This window comes from Siphateles boraxobius, unplaced genomic scaffold (assembly GCF_051911475.1).
Source record: "Siphateles boraxobius isolate OS27281-9 unplaced genomic scaffold, OSU_SipBor_1 6, whole genome shotgun sequence".
Classification (NCBI taxonomy): domain Eukaryota; kingdom Metazoa; phylum Chordata; class Actinopteri; order Cypriniformes; family Leuciscidae; genus Siphateles; species Siphateles boraxobius.
Genome location: NW_027509186.1, coordinates 6,975,349 through 6,997,500, shown reverse-complemented (window position 1 = coordinate 6,997,500; position 22,152 = coordinate 6,975,349). Strand labels below are relative to the sequence as shown.

Here is a 22,152-nt window from a genome sequence, read left to right as displayed (position 1 = left end):
TGTTAATATATCTTTAAAAGTTATATAAAACTCACTTCCTAAACCATCAATCCCTGGGCTTTTCCTTTTGTTCAGTTCATTTATAGCTCTTCCTATCTCTTCTTTACTTATGCTTCTATCACACTCTTCCTTCTCTTCTTCACCTACTTTTGTTTTTATTAATTCCATTAGTTCCATTTTTTCTTCCTCCTTTACATCTTCTGCACTAAAAAGCTTTTCAAAAAAATCTTTTGTTTCATGTAAGATTTCCCCACTTGTTTCTGTTATTTCACCATTCCCCTTTTTTATTCCTTTTATCATTTCTGATCTTCCTTTTTTCCTTTCCAAATCAAAGAAAAACTTTGTACACTTTTCCCATTCAACCAGATATTTTGCTTTACTCCTCAACATTGATCCTTTATATTTGTTTTCTTCAATCTCTTTCAATTCTTCCTGTATTTCTTTAATTTTTTGTACATCTTGCACTTCTTCATCAATTTGCTTCTCCAACCTTTCTCTTATCTTTTTTTCTTTATTCTTTTTACATTTATGCTTTAACGTACAATATTTTATAGTGAATTTTTTCGCTAAAAATTTTACATTCTCCCACCAAATTCTTTTGTCTTCTACATACATTGCATTTTCTTTTTCTTCTTCAATCATCTCTTTTATTGCTAAAACATAATGTTCATCTTTTAAAATGTCTGTATTTAAAACCCATACACCCGGCCCTCTTTTTCCTGTATCCCAATCCAACTGTACAAAAAAAGCCTTGTGGTCACTCAAACTTGATTCTTCATACCTTAACTTATCTATAAAACCTTCTATATTCCTTGTACATAAAACCATATCTATCCTTGTTTGACACAAAAAATTCCCTACAATTTGTCTTCTAGAAAATTCCCTTTTCTTTTCATGTCTTTCCCTCCACACATCAATCATTTTGTTCTCCTCCATTAATGACTTTAACTCTTTCCTTCCCGTGTCCCTTTTAAAAACCATACCATCTGCCATATCTTTTTTGCTAAAAACAGTGTTAAAATCCCCCATCATAATTATATCTTTATAATTCCTTAAAACACTCTTGACAATGTTAAAATATTCTCTTTTTTCCTTTTCTTCATTTGGTGCATGTATATTAACCAATAAAATTCCCTTCTCTTCATAAGTAATTTCCACTACCATACATTTTCCCACTTTGTCTTTATATATTTCTTTACCATTTATTCCACTATTTTCTCTTATTAGAATTGCCACCTGTTACGTCCAAGGACGTATTCATTGTGTGTCTGTAACATACTAGGAGTGTTATGTGCATGTGTATTCTCTTTCTCTTTTCTTGTGCCTTTGATAGGATTAAGGGCTACCACCTGTGCTCGTTAAACTGTGAGTGTTGTCCGCGCACTGATTGGTGCGTGTCGTGAGGAGTCTAATAAAGCAGCAGAGAGAGTGCTGAGGAAAGGGAGAGACATCGCGGCGTTTGAGGTTGTTCCGCTCTCCAAGCCCAGACAAGTGAGCGCTGGTCGCGCTCTTTGATGTGTGTGGTCACAATGTGTGTCCTAACGTGACTCTTGAAATTATTTTTCAGTTATGATTAGTTAAGAGTTTGTGGGTAATGTAGGGTGGAGGATACCCAGAACTTTTCTCTTGTTTAATGGTTAGTTAGGGAGTGAGGGAAGTTATCTGTTTTGTTTTGTTTTCTGTTTTGTATAGGTAAGGTAATGTTATTCCCCTTTTAGGTAGAGGTTATTTTTGTTTTCTTTTGAATTGGGCCCTCCTCCCGAGGTAACACTTTTTGTTTTGGATTTATTTGTAATGTGTTTTGTTTACTTGATGTTATTAATATTTTTTGTTTAGCTTTGTCAAAGGGTACAGAAATAAAAGGCAGACATGCCATTTCAAAGTGAACTTTGTTTGATTATTTGGTGAATCTGGGACTGGAGAGCTGGAGATCCTCAAAGTCTCTTCACTATTTGTTCGTCGTTCCCTATTATCCCCTGGACAAAGAGGGGAGACGTAACAATTGGGGGCTCGTCCGTACGGTGTAGTTGAAAGCCCTTCTAGTGAAGGAAACAACGTGGTGAGTTTACTCTCTTCTCTCTTTTTCTTGTCTGATATGTCTTCGTAGTAGGGGAGGGGAAAGAGACCTCTTGTGGTAGGAGAAATGGAATTCGATTTGACAGCTTTCACTCTTTCTCCTACCACAGAAGTTTTTGAGCGATGCAGAAAGAAAGATTTATTATTGATCGCAGATTTTTTTAATATTCGAGTGACGAGAGAGACTACTAAGCAGGTTATAAAAGAAGAATTATATGACAAGCTAGTAGAGGATGGTATTTTGGCAGAGGGTTCGGATAGGGAGAAATATCACAATGTTACACCTATGGCTTTGTCAGATACTGAGCAAGTGCGATATGATCCCAGGTTGCAGATTAGACTAAGAGAATTAGAGTTAGAAATAAAAAAACAAGAATGTGAGTCTCAAATTATTAGGCTGCGTGTTATAGAGGCGGAGAAGGAGCGTGATATTCAACTCCGTAAAAGAGATCTAGAAGCGTCAAAAAACCCGGTGCCTGTACCTCGTTCATGAACACCCTCTATGGCGTCCCAAATGTCGCCAGATAGATCTGTTGCGGCGTCTAATGTTTCTCCGTTTGACATCAGCAGAAATGTTAAACTCGTGCCTCCTTTCAGAGAAGCCGAAGTAGATGCTTATTTTGTAGCTTTTGAGCGAATAGCTGGTAAGCTTAACTGGCCAAAAGACATGTGGGCTTTGTTACTTCAATGTAGTCTCGTGGGTAAAGCACAAGAAGTTATCTCAGCGTTAAGCCTAGATGATTCGCTTGATTATGATGTGGTAAAGTCTACAGTGCTCCGCGTATACGAGTTAGTTCCCGAAGCGTATCGCCAGAGGTTTCGATCTCATACGAAGACATCCAGGCAAACATATGTTGAGTTTGGAAGAGAGAAGAGAACGTTGTTTGAAAAATGGTGCCTGTCTAGTAAAACTGACACTTTTGAACAACTTTGTGAATTAGTTTTACTAGAGGATTTTAAAAAGAGTATTCCAGAAAAAGTCGTGCAGCATTTAAATGAGCAGAAGATAACCACGCTGGCCGAAGCCGCTGTATCCGCGGATGAATTTGTGCTTACGCATCGTAAGTTTTTTATGCAAGAGTTACCAACTTCTAGTTTTTCTTCATCCGCTGATAAATTTGTGAGAGAAGATGTCCCTTCTCATAGTTTTTCTCGTTCGTGGAAAAACGATGCTCGTCCAAAAATGACTGGTCGAAATTCGGCGCGTCAAGGAGACAAGCGGGCTTGTTTTTACTGCCTGGATCCTGGACATTTAATTTCTGAGTGTAGGGAGTGGAATAAGAAGAATGTGAAAACAAAAGGTGTTGCGCTCACGCAGACGCTGCCAGGGGTGCGAGAGGTCGAAGTGTCTGGTTATGAACCATTTATTTTAGATGGTCAGGTGTCAATCTCTGATTCCCAGTTTACGCAGGTGTCGATCTTGCGAGATACGGGTTCTTTTCAGTCTTTTATATTAGAGAGTGTTTTGCCTTTCTCGGAAAAATCGTATACCGGTACTGATGTGTTAGTACGAGGTATAGAAATGGGCTGTGTACAGGTGCCTTTACATGAAGTGGACTTAAAATCGGATCTTGTCTCTGGCATTGTTAAGTTAGGTGTTCGCAAACAATTGCCTGTTGCTGGAGTACATATTATTCTGGGAAATGACCTTGCAGGGGGCAAAGTTTTTTCTAGTCCAGTCGTGATGCATAAACCCATGGTTAAGGAGCAGCCTGACCTAGGTGTTCAGTTCCCTTCTGTTTTTCCGGCATGTGCTGTGACAAGGGCTCAAGTTCAAAGGTTTCGAGATGTTGTTAATCTCTCTGATTTGTTTTTAAAAACAGAATCCAAGACGGAAGAGTCAGAGTTATGTGAGGTAAGCAAAGTGACAGATACTTCATTAATTCTTGAAGCTCCCTTTAATGTTGGAAAGGAGAAATTGTCAGCTGAGCAAAAATCAGATGTTTCCTTAGCAGAATGTGTTAAAGCAACGGTCAACGTGGAAGACAGAGCGGATGCTAAAATAGGTTATTTTTGGGAGAATGATTTGTTAATGCGTAAATGGAAACCGCTTTATGATGAAAAAGGTGTGCAGGAGACGTTTCAGATTGTTTTGCCTGCTAGCTATCGTGTTCCAGTTTTAAAATTGGCACATGAAAATCTCATGGCAGGTCATTTAGGAGTGACAAAAACTGTTCGCCGCATTTCTAAATATTTCTTTTGGCCTGGTCTTCGATCCTCTGTTGTTAACTTTTGTCGCTCTTGTGATGTGTGTCAACGTATTGGAAAGCCTAATCAGAAGGTACCCGTTGCCCCTCTGTATCCCATACCGGTAATAGAAGAACCATTTGAACGACTTATTGTTGATTGTGTGGGTCCGCTGCCAAAGTCCAAATCGGGACACCAGTATGTGCTAACGATCATGTGTGCAGCCACTAGATTCCCTGAAGCCATTCCCTTGCGTTCGTTGAAAGCACAGACGGTGGTAAAGGACTTGGTTAAGTTTTTTACCATGTTTGGTCTACCGCGAGTAATACAGAGCGATCAAGGAACAAATTTCACTTCTAAAATATTCACACAAATTTTGAAGGAATTGGGAATTGAGCACAGAGTATCTAGTCCTTATCACCCCGAGTCACAAGGGGCCTTAGAAAGGTTCCATCAAACCCTAAAAACTATGATCCGCGCATATTGTTTGCAGACGGGAAAAGACTGGGTGGAGGGGTTGCCTTTTTATGTTATTCGCTGCTAGAGAAGCAGTTCAGGAGTCCTTGGGATTTAGTCCCGCCGAACTAGTGTTCGGACACACCGTGAGGGGTCCGTTAAAATTGCTGTATGAACATTTGTTGATGAAAAATCCTTCTTCGGTCTCTCTCTTGGATTATGTGAGTTCATTCAGAGAGAGACTTCATAAGGCGTGTGATGTAGCTAAGGCTCATCTATCTGTCACACAGTCGAAAATGAAGCAGCAGTTTGATAAAAAGAGTGTCAGGAGGAATTTGCAGGTTGGTGACTCTGTTCTTGTGCTTTTGCCAGTGCCTGGTGATGCTTTGCAAGCAAAGTTTTCAGGACCATATGTCATAGAGAAAAAGCTCAGTGAAACTGATTACGTTATTCAAACTCCTGATCGTCGACGAAAAACTAGAGTTTGCCATGTGAATATGCTTAAGGCGTATGTGGAGAGGGAACCGAAAAATGCTCTGTCTGTAGACGTTCCATTGGTTTCTTCCGCGGTCACCATAATTGCCTCTTGTGCTGTAGAAGATGATGGTGTTGCTCCAACTTCTACTCCTCATCTGAAGAATTCTAACATTTTGGGTGATTTAGGAGGTTACCTGGTGCATTTATCTGAAAAACAGTATGAGGATGTGTGTAATTTGATCCAGTCTTTTCCCTCACTTTTTTCAGACGTGCCTAGCAGAACATCTGTATTATGTCATGACATTGAAGTGGGAAGTGCAACCCCGGTGAAACAGCATCCGTATAGGGTGAATCCAAAAAAACGTGAAATTATGAAGGGCGAGGTAGAATATCTGTTAAAACATGGGTTAGCCGTACCAAGTCAGAGTCCATGGAGCTCCCCATGCTTGCTAGTACCCAAACCAGACTCCACATATCGCTTTTGTACGGACTATAGAAAAGTTAATAACCTTTCAAAACCTGATTCATTTCCACTGCCTCGCATTGAAGATTGTATCGATCGGGTGGGAGCAGCAAGATATGTAACTAAGTTGGATCTGTTGAAAGGTTACTGGCAGGTGCCTCTTACGCCACGGGCTTCAGAAATTTCCGCTTTTGCTACACCCGACAACTTTCTTCAATACATTGTCCTTGCGTTCGGGATGCGAAATGCTCCTGCGACATTTCAAAGGCTTATGCAGAGGGTTTTATCTAATGTACCGAAGTGTGATGCATATATAGATGATGTGGTACTGTATTCAGACAGTTGGACCGAACATATGACTAATCTTGAGTTATTGTTTACTCGATTGTCAGACTCTTCTCTGACTGTAAATCTCGCAAAGTATGAATTTGCGAAAGCAGAGGTGACCTACTTGGGAAAGAAGGTGGGTCAAGGAAGTGTGAGACCTGTAGAAGCGAAGGTTTCTGCGATAATAGCCTATCCATCTCCATCTAATAAACGTGAGCTAAGACGGTTTCTTGGAATGTGTGGGTATTATAGAAATTTCTGCAAAAATTTCTCCAGCGTTGTGACCCCACTTACGGATCTACTTAGTGATAAAAGGAAATTTGTATGGTCTAATGAGTGCGAGCATGCTTTTTTATCTGCTAAAGATCTTATGTGTTACGCCCCTGTTCTAAAGGCTCCGGATTTCCATCGCCCTTTTAAGCTGCACGTAGATGCGAGTTCATCTGGGGCAGGAGCAGTATTATTACAAGAGGACCATATGGAAATTGATCATCCTGTGTGCTATTTTTCCAAAAAGTTTTCGAGGTGCCAAAGTAACTACAGCACAATTGAAAAGGAAGCTCTTGCTTTAGTGCTGGCACTCCAACACTTTGAGGTTTATTTGGGAGGTAGTAGTGTGCCCATTATTGTATTCACCGACCATAACCCTCTGACGTTTCTTTCCCGTATGTGTAATGCCAACCAGCGTTTGATGCGATGGGCATTAATTGTACAGGAATATAACCTAGATATTAAACATCTGAAAGGCACTGAAAATGTCGTAGCGGATGCGCTGTCCAGGGTATAGTGTCCTGAACCATAAGAAAGGTTGTTTTTGTTTTTCCTATAATTGAGGGAATATAGGAAAAATTTATTGGTGGGGGTGTTACGTCCAAGGACGTATTCATTGTGTGTCTGTAACATACTAGGAGTGTTATGTGCATGTGTATTCTCTTTCTCTTTTCTTGTGCCTTTGATAGGATTAAGGGCTACCACCTGTGCTCGTTAAACTGTGAGTGTTGTCCGCGCACTGATTGGTGCGTGTCCTGAGGAGTCTAATAAAGCAGCAGAGAGAGTGCTGAGGAAAGGGAGAGACATCGCGGCGTTTGAGGTTGTTCCGCTCTCCAAGCCCAGACAAGTGAGCGCTGGTCGCGCTCTTTGATGTGTGTGGTCACAATGTGTGTCCTAACGTGACTCTTGAAATTATTTTTCAGTTATGATTAGTTAAGAGTTTGTGGGTAATGTAGGGTGGAGGATACCCAGAACTTTTCTCTTGTTTAATGGTTAGTTAGGGAGTGAGGGACGTTATCTGTTTTGTTTTGTTTTCTGTTTTGTATAGGTAAGGTAATGTTATTCCCCTTTTAGGTAGAGGTTATTTTTGTTTTCTTTTGAATTGGGCCCTCCTCCCGAGGTAACACTTTTTGTTTTGGATTTATTTGTAATGTGTTTTGTTTACTTGATGTTATTAATTTTTTTTGTTTAGCTTTGTCAAAGGGTACAGAGATAAAAGGCAGACATGCCATTTCAAAGTGAACTTTGTTTGATTATTTGGTGAATCTGGGACTGGAGAGCTGGAGATCCTCAAAGTCTATTCACTATTTGTTCGTCGTTCCCTATTATCCCCTGGACAAAGAGGGGAGACGTAACACACCCCTCGGCCATATCTTGCATCTCCATTATTATACCAAAATTCTCCTTTCCAATTGTTTCTCATTTCATTTATACACCCCTCTCTCCAGTTTGTTTCCTGTAGCAAAATTATATCCTCTTGTTTACACATTTCTTTTACTTTATCAAATTTGTTGATATTTAAAAGACCTCTCGCATTAAAAGTCACAATCCTCAGAACCATGAAGCAAAGAAAAACATACATGTAGCTGTTCATTTATCATTCTATCTCCCCAAAGTCCTTTAGCAATTCATACCTATTCACATTTCTCAATGTGTCCTCATTAACAATTTTTTTCCTTGCAGCCCCCAAATATGGTTTTACCTTAATTGATCTCCTTCTTTTCATTTGCATCTCTGTTTGGTCCTCTTTTTCCTTTTCTCTGTCATTCTCAGAAGTTGTTTGATCATTTACAATTTTTGACTGTTCCCTTCTATCCATAGAAATTCCACAAACTCCAGGCATGTCTATTTGCATTTCTACTTGATCCTGTTGTTGGTCTTGTTCTTCTTGTGAGTTCCATTCTTCTCTGGGTTCTCCTTCGTCCTTTTCTGCTGTTTCAGCTTGTGTCATCGTTGTGGCTTCCTCCTGTTCCTTTTCGTTGTCTCCCTCATGCACCTGCCCGCTTACTCCTTCTTCTTCCTCGTCCTCCTTGTTTCTCATCCCACATTCACATTTGTTGAGCACTTCCTTGCAATCCAGGCACTTCACTGCTTTGCAGTCCCTCGCAAAATGCCCCATCTCACAGCACTTGTAACACTTGTAGTCCGGACAGTCCTTCACAATGTGGTCCGGGCTCATGCACAGCCGGCAGGTCCTCACCTGATGACTATGCATCACCCGAAAGTATTGCGGTCCTTCTTCCGTCTCAAGCTTAGTGCTTGGGAGTGAGATCACTTCTCTGGGGAACCTGGTTTTTACAAACCTCGTTCCATCCTCGATACTTGTGCCCGGATAGACTCTCCTTCTCATCTTAGAGACAGGGAAAACCCCCCATCCCTCCAGCTTTTAAAAAATGTCCTCATCGTCCATATAAGCTGGCAAGTGCATAAATGAAACCACATAGTCTCTATTTTGTAGTTTTTGTACCTCACATTTTTTCCCTTTGATGATTAGTCCATCCATCAGCTCTTCCGTGTCTTCTTCTTTCTCCAACGTCACCTCGTAGTTATTCATTTGTTTAGGTCGAACCGCCAAGATTTTCCCATCTCCTATTTTCTCTGTCACTGCTTTAATAATATCCTCCACCCTTGCACCTCTCACATCCATTAAATCCACTGTAACTGTTGCTTCTTTTGCATAAACTCTTTTCATGTTTTCTTTCCTTGCTTCTTTATCCTTTCCATGTCCATCTCGTCGTCTTTGTTCCAGTCCAGTTTCATTACCAGTTGATGTTCCTCCTGCCATTGCTGTGGTCGATGCCGTTGATCCATCCATTTTAAACAAAAACACGCTTAAACACCCCCCAAACAGCAAAAGCTGCTGGGAGGAAAACTCAAACAAAATAAAAAAATAAAAATAAATATATATATATATATATAAGGAAAAAGCGAACAAAATAAAAAAACGAAAAAATGGTGAGCCTGTCTCACCTACTGCAAACTTCAAACTGCCAACTCACTTCCTGGACTGTACCACTATCACAGATCGGGCGTGACCAAGGTGGTATGGCCGTAAGCGAAAACTGCTGCCAAAATTGGGCAATTTAAAAGGTTAAACCATTAATGAAGAAAACTAAGAAGAACTTTTGAAAAAACTCAAACTCTTTCATGCTCTCTGAAGAATCTCAGAGACTTTTAAAGGCTTTCTGAAGAAGCTCAGTGAGTCTTTTTTTTTAAAGTAAGAAGAACTTTTGAAAAAACTCAAACTCTTTCATGCTCTCTGAAGAATCTCAGAGACTTTTAAAGGCTTTCTGAAGAAGCTCAGTGAGTCTTTTTTTTAAACTAAGAAGAACTTTTGAAAAAACTCAAACTCTTTCATGCTCTCTGAAGAATCTCAGAGACTTTTAAAGGCTTTCTGAAGAAGCTCAGGGACTCTTTTTTTAAACTAAGAAGAACTTTTGAAAAAACTCAAACTCTTTCATGCTCTCTGAAGAATCTCAGAGACTTTTAAAGGCTTTCTGAAGAAGCTCAGTGAGTCTTTTTTTTAAAGTAAGAAGAACTTTTGAAAAAACTCAAACTCTTTCATGCTCTCTGAAGAATCTCAGAGACTTTTAAAGGCTTTCTGAAGAAGCTCAGGGACTCTTTTTTTTTTTTAAATCAAAAAAGCTTACAGCACCTGGTATTCCCAGGCGGTCTCCCATCCAAGTACTAACCAGGCCCGACCCTGCTTAGCTTCCGAGATCAGACGAGATCGGGCGTGACCAAGGTGGTATGGCCGTAAGCGAAAACTGCTGCCAAAATTGGGCTATTTAAAAGGTTAGACCATTAATGAAGAAAACTAAGAAGAACTTTTGAAAAAACTCAAACTCTTTCAACCTCTCTGAAGAATCTCAGAGACTTTTAAAGGCTTTCTGAAGAAGCTCAGTGAGTCTTTTTTTTAAACTAAAAAGAACTTTTGAAAAAACTCAAACTCTTTCATGCTCTCTGAAGAATCTCAGAGACTTTTAAAGGCTTTCTGAAGAAGCTCAGGGACTCTTTTTTTAAACTAAGAAGAACTTTTGAAAAAACTCAAACTCTTTCATGCTCTCTGAAGAATCTCAGAGACTTTTAAAGGCTTTCTGAAGAAGCTCAGTGAGTCTTTTTTTTAAAGTAAGAAGAACTTTTGAAAAAACTCAAACTCTTTCATGCTCTCTGAAGAATCTCAGAGACTTTTAAAGGCTTTCTGAAGAAGCTCAGGGACTCTTTTTTTTTTTTTAAATCAAAAAAGCTTACAGCACCTGGTATTCCCAGGCGGTCTCCCATCCAAGTACTAACCAGGCCCGACCCTGCTTAGCTTCCGAGATCAGACGAGATCGGGCGTGACCAAGGTGGTATGGTCGTAACCGAAAACTGCTGCCAAAATTGGGCTATTTAAAAGGTTAGACCATTAATGAAGAAAACTAAGAAGAACTTTTGAAAAAACTCAAACTCTTTCATGCTCTCTGAAGAATCTCAGAGACTTTTAAAGGCTTTCTGAAGAAGCTCAGTGAGTCTTTTTTTTAAAGTAAGAAGAACTTTTGAAAAAACTCAAACTCTTTCATGCTCTCTGAAGAATCTCAGAGACTTTTAAAGGCTTTCTGAAGAAGCTCAGGGACTCTTTTTTTTTTTTTTTTTTTTAAATCAAAAAAGCTTACAGCACCTGGTATTCCCAGGCGGTCTCCCATCCAAGTACTAACCAGGCCCGACCCTGCTTAGCTTCCGAGATCAGACGAGATCGGGCGTGACCAAGGTGGTATGGTCGTAAGCGAAAACTGCTGCCAAAATTGGGCTATTTAAAAGGTTAGACCATTAATGAAGAAAACTAAGAAGAACTTTTGAAAAAACTCAAACTCTTTCATGCTCTCTGAAGAATCTCAGAGACTTTTAAAGGCTTTCTGAAGAAGCTCAGTGAGTCTTTTTTTTAAACTAAGAAGAACTTTTGAAAAAACTCAAACTCTTTCATGCTCTCTGAAGAATCTCAGAGACTTTTAAAGGCTTTCTGAAGAAGCTCAGTGAGTCTTTTTTTTAAACTAAGAAGAACTTTTGAAAAAACTCAAACTCTTTCATGCTCTCTGAAGAATCTCAGAGACTTTTAAAGGCTTTCTGAAGAAGCTCAGGGACTCTTTTTTTAAACTAAGAAGAACTTTTGAAAAAACTCACACTCTTTCATGCTCTCTGAAGAATCTCAGAGACTTTTAAAGGCTTTCTGAAGAAGCTCAGTGAGTCTTTTTTTTAAAGTAAGAAGAACTTTTGAAAAAACTCAAACTCTTTCATGCTCTCTGAAGAATCTCAGAGACTTTTAAAGGCTTTCTGAAGAAGCTCAGTGAGTCTTTTTTTTAAAGTAAGAAGAACTTTTGAAAAAACTCAAACTCTTTCATGCTCTCTGAAGAATCTCAGAGACTTTTAAAGGCTTTCTGAAGAAGCTCAGGGACTCTTTTTTTTTTTTTTTTAAATCAAAAAAGCTTACAGCACCTGGTATTCCCAGGCGGTCTCCCATCCAAGTACTAACCAGGCCCGACCCTGCTTAGCTTCCGAGATCAGACGAGATCGGGCGTGACCAAGGTGGTATGGCCTTAAGCGAAAACTGCTGCCAAAATTGGGCTATTTAAAAGGTTAGACCATTAATGAAGAAAACTAAGAAGAACTTTTGAAAAAACTCAAACTCTTTCATACTCTCTGTAGAATCTCAGAGACTTTTAAAGGCTTTCTGAAGAAGCTCAGTGAGTCTTTTTTTTAAACTAAGAAGAACTTTTGAAAAAACTCAAACTCTTTCATGCTCTCTGAAGAATCTCAGAGACTTTTAAAGGCTTTCTGAAGAAGCTCAGTGAGTCTTTTTTTTTAAAGTAAGAAGAACTTTTGAAAAAACTCAAACTCTTTCATGCTCTCTGAAGAATCTCAGAGACTTTTAAAGGCTTTCTGAAGAAGCTCAGTGAGTCTTTTTTTTAAACTAAGAAGAACTTTTGAAAAAACTCAAACTCTTTCATGCTCTCTGAAGAATCTCAGAGACTTTTAAAGGCTTTCTGAAGAAGCTCAGGGACTCTTTTTTTAAACTAAGAAGAACTTTTGAAAAAACTCAAACTCTTTCATGCTCTCTGAAGAATCTCAGAGACTTTTAAAGGCTTTCTGAAGAAGCTCAGTGAGTCTTTTTTTTAAAGTAAGAAGAACTTTTGAAAAAACTCAAACTCTTTCATGCTCTCTGAAGAATCTCAGAGACTTTTAAAGGCTTTCTGAAGAAGCTCAGGGACTCTTTTTTTTTTTTAAATCAAAAAAGCTTACAGCACCTGGTATTCCCAGGCGGTCTCCCATCCAAGTACTAACCAGGCCCGACCCTGCTTAGCTTCCGAGATCAGACGAGATCGGGCGTGACCAAGGTGGTATGGCCGTAAGCGAAAACTGCTGCCAAAATTGGGCTATTTAAAAGGTTAGACCATTAATGAAGAAAACTAAGAAGAACTTTTGAAAAAACTCAAACTCTTTCAACCTCTCTGAAGAATCTCAGAGACTTTTAAAGGCTTTCTGAAGAAGCTCAGTGAGTCTTTTTTTTAAACTAAAAAGAACTTTTGAAAAAACTCAAACTCTTTCATGCTCTCTGAAGAATCTCAGAGACTTTTAAAGGCTTTCTGAAGAAGCTCAGGGACTCTTTTTTTAAACTAAGAAGAACTTTTGAAAAAACTCAAACTCTTTCATGCTCTCTGAAGAATCTCAGAGACTTTTAAAGGCTTTCTGAAGAAGCTCAGTGAGTCTTTTTTTTAAAGTAAGAAGAACTTTTGAAAAAACTCAAACTCTTTCATGCTCTCTGAAGAATCTCAGAGACTTTTAAAGGCTTTCTGAAGAAGCTCAGGGACTCTTTTTTTTTTTTTAAATCAAAAAAGCTTACAGCACCTGGTATTCCCAGGCGGTCTCCCATCCAAGTACTAACCAGGCCCGACCCTGCTTAGCTTCCGAGATCAGACGAGATCGGGCGTGACCAAGGTGGTATGGTCGTAACCGAAAACTGCTGCCAAAATTGGGCTATTTAAAAGGTTAGACCATTAATGAAGAAAACTAAGAAGAACTTTTGAAAAAACTCAAACTCTTTCATGCTCTCTGAAGAATCTCAGAGACTTTTAAAGGCTTTCTGAAGAAGCTCAGTGAGTCTTTTTTTTAAAGTAAGAAGAACTTTTGAAAAAACTCAAACTCTTTCATGCTCTCTGAAGAATCTCAGAGACTTTTAAAGGCTTTCTGAAGAAGCTCAGGGACTCTTTTTTTTTTTTTTTTTTTAAATCAAAAAAGCTTACAGCACCTGGTATTCCCAGGCGGTCTCCCATCCAAGTACTAACCAGGCCCGACCCTGCTTAGCTTCCGAGATCAGACGAGATCGGGCGTGACCAAGGTGGTATGGTCGTAAGCGAAAACTGCTGCCAAAATTGGGCTATTTAAAAGGTTAGACCATTAATGAAGAAAACTAAGAAGAACTTTTGAAAAAACTCAAACTCTTTCATGCTCTCTGAAGAATCTCAGAGACTTTTAAAGGCTTTCTGAAGAAGCTCAGTGAGTCTTTTTTTTAAACTAAGAAGAACTTTTGAAAAAACTCAAACTCTTTCATGCTCTCTGAAGAATCTCAGAGACTTTTAAAGGCTTTCTGAAGAAGCTCAGTGAGTCTTTTTTTTAAACTAAGAAGAACTTTTGAAAAAACTCAAACTCTTTCATGCTCTCTGAAGAATCTCAGAGACTTTTAAAGGCTTTCTGAAGAAGCTCAGGGACTCTTTTTTTAAACTAAGAAGAACTTTTGAAAAAACTCACACTCTTTCATGCTCTCTGAAGAATCTCAGAGACTTTTAAAGGCTTTCTGAAGAAGCTCAGTGAGTCTTTTTTTTAAACTAAGAAGAACTTTTGAAAAAACTCAAACTCTTTCATGCTCTCTGAAGAATCTCAGAGACTTTTAAAGGCTTTCTGAAGAAGCTCAGTGAGTCTTTTTTTTAAAGTAAGAAGAACTTTTGAAAAAACTCAAACTCTTTCATGCTCTCTGAAGAATCTCAGAGACTTTTAAAGGCTTTCTGAAGAAGCTCAGGGACTCTTTTTTTTTTTTTTTTAAATCAAAAAAGCTTACAGCACCTGGTATTCCCAGGCGGTCTCCCATCCAAGTACTAACCAGGCCCGACCCTGCTTAGCTTCCGAGATCAGACGAGATCGGGCGTGACTTTTTTTTTTATTTATTTATTTTTTTTTATTAAAACCAGAAGTTTTACATTAAAACAAGTACATTTTTTGTACATTTAATTTTCTATGTAGAAAACATGCAATTAACATCTTTACAAACTAAAGCGTTATATACAAGCTAATTTCATTTTACATTTACGTCTTCCTTTATCATTCCCTTAACATTCATTTTTAAATTTTACTTTCAGAAAAAACATATATTTTTCCCAAAAATATACAACCTCACTAAACAAACAAAAAAGCAATTGTCATATTTCCTATTTTCAAATTCCCATATCATTTTTTTCATTTTTTTTCATTCAATTAAAAGTACAAAGAACATGCAGCAGATACAAGCCCTTTTCCATTTTCAGAGACTCAAATAATTTCCTCAGCAACTGTATACATGTACATATTAAATTATTTACATTTCTACATAATCTGCAAACCAACAAATAAATCTAGTACATATTCAAACAATTTAAACATCTATACCACTTAATCACCTTTTTTTTTCCTTAAAATTTCTCTCCTTAACTTTTGTTTTCTCAACACAAGCTTCAGATTAGGTATTGCTTTATACTTTAAAACATGCCCGCCTATCTTTCCCCTCTTTTTCATATTAACATTGTCTTTATTACCATTGTCTCTGTCCCTTGTGGTAGTCTCATCTTCTTCCTCCATTTCAACTATGTTTTCATTACACCATGACATTTCTTCTGACTCCTTACTTCCATCCTCTGCTTCTTTCACCATCTCATTTTTTTGTCCAGACTCCTTATTAAAGTCTTTTGAATTCAACCCATCCTGTTCTTTCCTCATGTTCTGTTCCACTTCACTCTGAGGACTATGAGGACCCGCATTTCCTCTTTTAGTCCCTTCAGAGCGTTGATCTTCTTCACTTTCTGTTTCAGTCACATTTCATATAAACTTTGTTACAGTCCAAGCACTTTTCCGCTTTACAATCTTTTGCGAAATGGCCCTGCTCAGCACATTCATAACATTTAAAATTAGGACAGTCTTTAAAAACATGCCCAGGTTGCATACACATTCGGCAGAGTTTAATCTGTCCATCATGTATTACCCTGAAATACCTTTCTCCCTCCGATGTTTCAAATTTGGCACTATATGGCAGTGATGTTACCTCCTTTGGAAATCTTATTTTGACATACCTCGTGCCGTCTGCGATGTCCGTTCCGGGGTATAATCTCCTCTTTATTTGTGTTATGGGAGTAACTCCCCACAGCTTTAACTTGTCCTCGATTGTTTCATCCTCCACATAAGCAGGCAGGTGAATAAAAGAAACCACACATTCCTTTAACTCCAACCTCCTTACTACACAGAGTTGTCCTTTAATTTCCACACCGTCCATCAGATCATCACAGTCATCCACACACGTCAAAGTAAGTTCATATTCCAAAGAATTCTTTGGTCTCACTGCCAGTAGTTTACCATTGCCTATATTCCTTGTCACTTCTCTGATGATATCCTCTGCCTTTATTCCTTTTTTGTTCATTATATCCATCACCACGGTTGCCTCTTTCAGATATTCCATTCTCTTCTTAGCACTTTTCTGCCCAAAAGCCTCCTTGTTTAATCCGTTAAACTCTCTCAATCCTTTGTCCATTGCATCTTGGTCAATCGTCGTTTGTGTTCCTCCTGCCGTTCCTGGGTCTTTACCATTTAATCTGTCCATTATTCAAAAGAAAGATTTCCTCCAAGCAGATAAACTGCTTGGGGATTAAAAAAATAACATACAAGTAAACAGAACTTCAAATAAACAAAACAAAAAATAACTAAGAGAGAGCACATGGGAGAGCCTCTCTCTCCCAACTGCCAGCACACTTCCTGGATCGTACCACTAACGAGATCGGGCGTGCCCAAGGTGGTATGGCCGTAAGCGAAAACTGCTGCCAAAATTGGGCTATTTAAAAGGTTAGACCATTAATGAAGAAAACTAAGAAGAACTTTTGAAAAAACTCAAACTCTTTCAACCTCTCTGAAGAATCTCAGAGACTTTTAAAGGCTTTCTGAAGAAGCTCAGTGAGTCTTTTTTTTAAAGTAAGAAGAACTTTTGAAAAAACTCAAACTCTTTCATGCTCTCTGAAGAATCTCAGAGACTTTTAAAGGCTTTCTGAAGAAGCTCAGGGACTCTTTTTTTTTTTTAAATCAAAAAAGCTTACAGCACCTGGTATTCCCAGGCGGTCTCCCATCCAAGTACTAACCAGGCCCGACCCTGCTTAGCTTCCGAGATCAGATGAGATCGGGCGTGACCAAGGTGGTATGGCCGTAAGCGAAAACTGCTGCCAAAATTGGGCTATTTAAAAGGTTAGACCATTAATGAAGAAAACTAAGAAGAACTTTTGAAAAAACTCAAACTCTTTCATGCTCTCTGAAGAATCTCAGAGACTTTTAAAGGCTTTCTGAAGAAGCTCAGTGAGTCTTTTTTTTAAAGTAAGAAGAACTTTTGAAAAAAACTCAAACTCTTTCATGCTCTCTGAAGAATCTCAGAGACTTTTAAAGGCTTTCTGAAGAAGCTCAGGGACTCTTTTTTTTTTTTTTTTAAATCAAAAAAGCTTACAGCACCTGGTATTCCCAGGCGGTCTCCCATCCAAGTACTAACCAGGCCCGACCCTGCTTAGCTTCCGAGATCAGACGAGATCGGGCGTGACTTTTTTTTTTTTTTATTATCAAAAAGTACAAAATTAATATTTACATAACTCATATTTCATACCTAATATTCTCAAACTTATATCATATTAGATCCTTTTAGCATTTACAGCATATACTTTGAATTTAAGCCATATTACATCACTCCAAAAAAACCCACCAAAGGTACAAAAAAAATAAATAAATAAATAATAAAATAAATAAATAAATAAATAAATAAATAAATAAATAAATTTTTAATTAATTAACCCACTTAGCCACATTTCTTCTCAGAATTTTAAACTTAACCCTTCTTTTGTACTTATAAATCCACTTTCTTCTACAAATGCTCTTTCAAATTCATCATTGCTTAGATATTTCCACATTGTAAACACATTCTTTCTAACAACACTCTTGAAAACATCAATCACATCCACTTTCTTTCTTTCAAAGTATGCCATATTCCTCCTCAGCCATATTGCATACCTTGCATTACTCAAAATTAAATTCCATAAATTCACCTTCTTATCCTTATAATTTGTATTTTCACCAAATAAAAACAGTTTTTTCCACTCATCCCCTTCTACCTCTTTTCCCATTCCATCTTTTATCAGTTTTTTCATTTTTGCATGGAACTCCTCAAGCTCCTTGCACTCAAAGAAAATATGCATCAGAGTTTCTGGCTCTGTCTCGCACATGTCACACTCTCTACTCACATTTTTGTTTATTTGATGAATAACCACCTTTGTGTATATTCTATTGTGTCTCAGTTTGAAGTCCAAGTTCTCACAGTCCAATCCGTTATATTTTACATTTAAGTTTCTCCATATTGTCTTTTCTTTCAAGCCAGGAAAAACTCTAGGCCATACCGCCTCTGATGCAGGCATTTTGATTTCCTTTTTCACCATTATTTTGTATATCGTTTTCACATTTATTTCCCGCAAAAACTTTTTTTCCTCATTTTCCACAATATACATTTCAGGCATTCCCCAATATCCCACTTTGGCAGTTTCTCTTTCAATCCCTTCTACCCACTTTTCAGGCAGGCTTTTTTTAATGTTTTCACATTCACCATCCACTTTTGCTTTCTCAATTTCATCATCCCACCCCACCACACAATCATATATTGCCCTATTCGGTAAGAAACCTTTCACATATTCCTATGCCAAGTCTTTTACTTTCCTTACCCCCGCTCTAATGAATAGCCTGTTGTAGAGCATTTTCCCTCCCCTCCTTATTCTTGGGTTCAGGAATATTGGCTGATTGTGTACTTGGTTTATGTTTTCACATTCATAGTTTACATTCACCACAAACTCAGCCCATGCAATAAACACTTCTTGATAAAATAAAGGCAGCTTTTCTATCATTGGCTTTTTTAACACCATGAACAACCCTTCTTCACCACAACCTCCACCTTCATTTAAATATTTTCTCATATACCCCTTCCATCCATATTCTATTTTGCCACATAAATACTTTTTTATTGTTTTAACTCTTATTGCATTCCTTTTTACATTTAAATCTATCAACCTCAAACCCCCCTCGCCGTAATCTGCAATTAATGTTTTTGATGATATTTTCACTCCTTTCCCACCCCACACAAAAGTATTCACAGCCTCTTTTATTCCATTTAACGCCCAGTCAGGTAAATCAATTGCTCCCATCACATAATTACATTTAGTTAACAATAAAGAATTAACCACTACCACCTTGCCTCTTAGCCTTAATTCTCTTAGTCTCCAAAACTGTAATACTTGTTTGATTTTATTTATCACTCCCGACCATGTTGCATCTCTTGCCTCTTTTACATCCTCTCCTATATTTACCCCTAAAATTTTTATAAAGTCTTTCGTTATTTTAAATGGAACATCTGCCCCTTCAACCATCACTCCTCCTATACTCATTATCTCTGATTTTTCCACATTTATTTTTGCACCTGACGCTTTCCCATATTTTTCTATCTGTTTCCTTATTTTGTTTATGCTCTCTATGTCCCTAGCCGTAAACGTAGTGTCATCTGCATATTGATGTATTACACTCAATCCCCCATTTGGTATTTGGATACCTTTTATCTCTTCATCTTTTTTGATAAGTATCGCCAGCGGCTCGGCTGTTATTGAGTACAATAATGCTGACAGCGGACAGCCTTGCCTAACTGACCTCTCTAACGGAAAGGGGTCAGTTAATATCCCATTAACTTTTACACAACTTTTAGCATTCTCATATATTAATTTTATCCACTTTTGCATCCTATCCCCAAAACCAAATTTCGCCATTGCCTGTTCTATAAAGCTATGTTCCACCCTGTCAAAAGCTTTATTTAAGTCTATCGATAAAATCAATCCCCCTTTTCGATCTTTCCCCATCCCTTCTACTACATCCCTAATTGTGCAAATTGTGTCTGTGATGTCTCTTCCCTTTATACTATAAGCTTGGCTTGGTGATACTAATGTCCCAACAACCTCTTTTATCCTATTTGCCAATACTTTTGTCAGAATTTTATAATCAGTATTTAAGAGAGTTAACGGTCTATAATTTTCTAGCTTCATTGGACTCCCTTTATTTTTATATAATATTGTGATTACTCCTAGCCCCATAGACTCCGGCATTTGCCTTCCCTCTTCCATACTTCTATAAACCTTCCACAGTATTGGAGCTACATTCTCTATAAAGGCCTTATAAAATTCATGCGTTAATCCATCCGAGCCTGGGCTTTTTTTTTTTTGTCTGTTTTATAGCTTCTTTTATTTCTTCGATGCCTATATCTCTTTCACATTCATTTTTTTCCCCTTCACTTAGCCTCACACTCACAGTATTTAAAACTTCCTCTACACATTCCTGTTTTACCCCTTGTTTCTTAAATAGTCCCCTGTAAAACTGTTCTACTTCACTTGTTATCTCCACATAATCAGTAATCTTGTCACCTTTTTCGTTTTCCAGTTCTGTTATATGCTTTTTCCTCTGTTTTTTCTTTTCTAAGTTCAAAAAGAACTTTGTGCTTCTTTCTCCCTCTAACGCATACTGCGCTCTACTCCTTATCATTGCACCCTTACTTTTCTCATTTTCATATTCTTCTATCTCTGCTTTTATCCGCACAAACCTCTCTTTATCTTGCTCTGGATTTCTTTCTATTTTTTCTGCTTCCCTCTCCAGTTCATTTTTCATTGCCTCAACTTTACTCCTTCTCATAAAATCCCTTTGTTTTGCATATCTAATACTCCTTTTTTTTATTTTCTCTTTCATTTTTTCCCACCACTCACATATGTCTTCTTCAAATAATGAGTTTTGCATTTCATAATTTATGCATTTTCGAATGTTTTCTTTATACGCCTCTTCTTTTAGCAAGTCAGCATTCAAACACCAGATTCCCCCTCCCCTCTCTTCCCTGATTACACCCATCTTTACCATCATCATAGCATGGTCACTCAACCCTACAAATTTATATTTAACATTTTTAACATATTTTAACATTTCCCTTTTGGTTAAACAAAAATCTATACGGCTTTGCTTCAAAACCCCCATCACCATTTGTCTTCTGGAGAATTCTTTTTTGTAGGGATTCTCTTCCCTCCAAACATCAACCATGTCCTCATTATTCATCCACTCCGTTAAAAATTTTCTGGAAACATCAGACTTAAAGTTTGCGCTGCATGAAGCGTCCAGTCTTGTGCACCATACATTAAAGTCCCCCAACAACTATACAATTTCCTTTGCACAACGGCTTAATTTCTTTGAATAGTTCTTTTCTTTCATTTTCTGTATTTGGCGCATATATATTTATCAGCCTGAAGAGCTCATTTTGAAACACAAATTCAGTCACTAAAATTCTCCCATTACCATCCTTATATACTCCCTTCGCACTATTAACCCTCCCTTCTTTTATCAGGGTTGCCACACCACGTGCTTTTGCATTACCATGATTGACAAAAACTCACCTTGCCATCTCTTTTTTATCTTTTCCATTATGTCATCAGACCAGTGTGTCTCTTGTAGACAGAGTATATCACCTTTAAGTACTCTCTTCACACTCTCCAACTTATTTCCATCTCGTAGTCCATTGCTGTTCAGACAAGCAATGTTCATAATTCCCCACATAGCAAAAAATATGGCTTTTAAAACATTAACACTCATTTTGATCCATCCAAGCACTTACTTTCTGCATTTTGCTCCACCCTTTCTTTCTTCTTTCTTTTCTTCTGCACTCTTTGCCCTTCACTTGTGTCCATTTCCTCCTCATCGGCTTTAGCAAGACTCTCTGGCACCTCATTCTTTCCTCCACCTCCTTCCGTCCGCGGTTTTTCTCCTTGCCTTTTCGTTTTATCACCCTCCTGGCTCTCGCCATCGCCTTTTGCTGTCTCCCCTTCTCCATCTTCACACTCCACGTCATTCGTTGCCATCTCCTTACCAGGTACCTCTTCCCTCTCTTTCTTTTTTCTCTCTCTCTCTCTCCGCCTCTGCCCTGGAGCCTCCTCCTCTTGACTGCTCACGCTCTCGGTCGCTCTCCACTCCCCAATTTTCCCTTTTCCACTCCATGAGCCTGTTCTCTCTTCTTCTCCAATCGCTGCACCTTCCTCTCCTTCGCTCTCCACCTCCTCGTCCACCTCGTACAGATCTGACTCCTCATCCATCTCCGCCGGCGTTTCACACACACACAGCCCAGGTAGCATATTACACATACTGCAATTCACCTCCTTGCACTCTCTTGCGTAATGTCCCTGCTTGTCGCATTTGTAACATCTGAAGCCAGGGCAGTCTCTGACAATATGCCCTGGCTGAATACACAAACGGCAGACTTTAACCTGCCTGTCGTGTATTACCCTAAAATGCTCCACCCCTCCTAATGTCTCAAACTTTGTGGAATACGGCAGTGACTTTACCTCCTCATTGAACTTTACTTTTAAAAACCTTGTCCCGTCGGCGATTTCAGTTCCCGGCCACATTCTCCTCTTCACTCTTGAGACTGCTTTGACTCCCCATTCCGAAAGCTTGCTCAGAATCTCCTCATCCTGAATGTATGTTGGCAGACCCAGGAACGAGACCACCATCTCCAAACAGTCCACCTCTTTCGCCAT

At 38.5% G+C, this 22,152-nt stretch overlaps 8 non-coding genes across 8 annotated transcripts; all 8 read right to left on the bottom strand.

Annotated features, from left to right (window-relative positions):
* Window positions 1–9,899: 9,899 nt before the first annotated feature.
* Window positions 9,900–10,018, bottom strand: LOC143716630 (5S ribosomal RNA). Its single transcript, XR_013196094.1, has one exon. It is a non-coding gene; the product is annotated as a 5S ribosomal RNA (ribosomal RNA).
* Window positions 10,019–10,500: 482 nt separating this feature from the next.
* LOC143716753 (5S ribosomal RNA) lies at window positions 10,501–10,619 on the bottom strand. Its single transcript, XR_013196214.1, has one exon. It is a non-coding gene; the product is annotated as a 5S ribosomal RNA (ribosomal RNA).
* A 282-nt stretch (window positions 10,620–10,901) lies between these two features.
* Window positions 10,902–11,020, bottom strand: LOC143716687 (5S ribosomal RNA). The gene has a single exon (XR_013196150.1). It is a non-coding gene; the product is annotated as a 5S ribosomal RNA (ribosomal RNA).
* Window positions 11,021–11,713: 693 nt separating this feature from the next.
* On the bottom strand, window positions 11,714–11,832 carry LOC143716735 (5S ribosomal RNA). The gene has a single exon (XR_013196197.1). It is a non-coding gene; the product is annotated as a 5S ribosomal RNA (ribosomal RNA).
* Window positions 11,833–12,522: 690 nt separating this feature from the next.
* LOC143716629 (5S ribosomal RNA) lies at window positions 12,523–12,641 on the bottom strand. Its single transcript, XR_013196093.1, has one exon. It is a non-coding gene; the product is annotated as a 5S ribosomal RNA (ribosomal RNA).
* A 482-nt stretch (window positions 12,642–13,123) lies between these two features.
* On the bottom strand, window positions 13,124–13,242 carry LOC143716751 (5S ribosomal RNA). Its single transcript, XR_013196212.1, has one exon. It is a non-coding gene; the product is annotated as a 5S ribosomal RNA (ribosomal RNA).
* A 281-nt stretch (window positions 13,243–13,523) lies between these two features.
* LOC143716686 (5S ribosomal RNA) lies at window positions 13,524–13,642 on the bottom strand. Its single transcript, XR_013196149.1, has one exon. It is a non-coding gene; the product is annotated as a 5S ribosomal RNA (ribosomal RNA).
* A 2,965-nt stretch (window positions 13,643–16,607) lies between these two features.
* On the bottom strand, window positions 16,608–16,726 carry LOC143716811 (5S ribosomal RNA). Its single transcript, XR_013196264.1, has one exon. It is a non-coding gene; the product is annotated as a 5S ribosomal RNA (ribosomal RNA).
* Between the last annotated feature and the right edge of the window lie 5,426 nt (window positions 16,727–22,152).